The sequence below is a fragment of the Montipora foliosa genome, chromosome 2, assembly GCF_036669935.1.
Source record: "Montipora foliosa isolate CH-2021 chromosome 2, ASM3666993v2, whole genome shotgun sequence".
Classification (NCBI taxonomy): domain Eukaryota; kingdom Metazoa; phylum Cnidaria; class Anthozoa; order Scleractinia; family Acroporidae; genus Montipora; species Montipora foliosa.
The window spans coordinates 24,450,811-24,453,310 of record NC_090870.1 but is presented as its reverse complement, the minus strand read 5'-3'; positions in this window follow the sequence as shown (position 1 = coordinate 24,453,310).

Sequence of the window (2,500 nt, the reverse complement as noted above, 5' to 3'; positions counted from 1 at the left end):
TTGATTTTTTTAGCTAAAGCGTGATTTTTCGCTAATAGTATGACCAAAGTTGTGCGAATAAACTTTCAACTTACAGGCGCTAATATTATCCTTTCGAAATGAGGAAGAAGACTGGATGCAAAATACTTGTCTACAGTCAACCTATCTTACAGAGACTGTAACAACGTAAAATCTTAATGCCTATATATATATAATTATATATATTTTGTGACTGTGAAGCGAAGAGTCAAAAACCATACATCATTATAACCATAACTTATAATTTTATTCAATATGGAATCCTGATACATTACGTTCCAGATTGCACCAGAGTGCATGTAAGGTACCCAAATTTTCAAAATTTTCTGAGGGGGGGGGGGGGGGGAGGCAAGCCCCCAGACCCCCCTAGAAAGTAGCGCCTAAGGCGCTATTGAGGCGCGCTAACGCGCGCTGTTTAGTATTCTTGTTCGGCCCCCACTTTCAAAAAATGCTGGATCCGCCCCTGAATATCGTGCACTGTTAGAGCTACATATTACGCAAGGACAACTTGAATCTCCTGGAAGACAACACACGGCTCAGTTGACATTATGGAATAAATTGCTTTGTTACTTCACTACCACACGTAAGCAATGCGTGTCAATTTTTTTTTTAAAGAGAACAGGAATTTCTTCTTTCTGACAAATGATTAATTAATAGGCCGGTAGCCAGGTTTTTAACCTCAGAAAAGGATCTGTTTCCTCGTACGAACGTGTGAGGACCTGTGAGCCAAACGGTCTCTGCTGGTATGACTTCTGGGTGACCCCTTAAAATAATCACCTCCCAACTTGAAAAAAATTCCCTGGAACGCTGCAAGTACCACAGGCAACCCACTATACCCTCACGGAGGGTCTAGTTAATAAAGATTCTAGACCCTTCATTAAAATATACAAAAATTGCTAATTTAGGCATACTAAGTGTTTGCGATATAAGATTGATAAAAACAGACTGCTTCAGAAAATCTACAGATTCCGCATCCTGGCTATCACAAACTGAAAACGCACTTAAATGCTCCTATTCCGAACAAAACCCTGCAATTTCGATGGTCTCAGGTTTCTCCGCTGTGATAACACTAAATGTAAGGTTAAGGGGCAGGTGTCGTTCTGAACTATGCTGGACACTTTGCGGCTGTACACTGTAAAGATCTGTTTATCAAGGATGTTAAAGCTGCAATTTCCCGCTACTGTTATATTGTTTTCCGTAGTTGATAGATCAGAATTTCATAAATAGCGTTCTAGATAAAGCTTTGGCTGAAATTGGAAAACCAATGAGGAGAGGATCACTCGGCAGCCGAGAACGGCCACTGGTTAATATGAAAGAAATTTGTTTGTATTGTGCTTGTGTATCAACAGAAAGCAGTTTACTGTATTAATAAAACGAGACTGACTGATTTTAGTGCAGGCATTTCTGGAGTACCACAGGGCTCCGAAATAGGCCCTACCTAATTATCTCTTTATGCACGTAAGCTCTCGAACTACATTGTATTCAGTTAGCGGATAGATCGATGTGGTCAGACAAAAATAAATAGCCCATTGAATGAGTTTGAGAAACTGGTGCGTAGATAATCTGCATGCTGTTTCCGTCAAAACAAGAAATGTGATGTATTATTGATTTCTCATCGTGGAAGATGGTCCATCACGCCTGTTGATCGTGTTTAGTATTCTTACGGCCGCAAATGTAAGCCAAAATAAACAAAACCTTCTCGTCATTCTTGTTCTTACATAATTACGTGGGATGCCTGCCTTCAGGGCAGCTAACGGTATGAAATAGGTGCCGTTTGTTTTTCTGTGTATCTGTTGTGGTTTAGTTTAAATTTGTTTTCGGTTTCAATTTTTCTTAAACCGGTTCATATTTTTCAAACCAATTTAAATATTTTTAAACTGGTTTAGTTGAAAATGAACTGTCTAAACAAGGATTTTTCTTTTTCGGAGGGGGGGGGGGGGTGGAGTTAAAAACAAACAAACAGGGGCTTAGTTTCTAGGGGGTCCAGAAAAGAACTAGATATCTTTTCCTCCCTGATCCTCTCCAGTACTTCTATCCTACCCCAGCCTTCCCTCACACATCTATCTGCCACCCTTGTACCCCACCATGCTTTTAGGAAAAAAAAAACTGATTAGCGATCGAAAATCATTATGCTCGAAAATGACCATGTTTGGAGAAGTCCAATGACTTACAGTGCAGTGCTACTAATCTTGCTTTCGTTTATTTCAAAGAAATTTCTTTACGCGTATGTATACATTCGGCTTGTAAACAGGCCATTCTGCAAAATGAGTAATTTCCTTTCAAGATAAATTGTAAATTCTTAACATTGTAACAGTACAAGTGATACTGATCATTGTTACGTTTGATGGTAATTTAGTTACTTTCCAGTTGTAGGAGATGTCATAACTTCTATGTAACTCAGTTCCAGTAACTCAAAACCAGCGTCCTTTTACGGTCTTCCGAAAACTGACAAACCTGGAAGGCCATTGCGACCCACCACAAG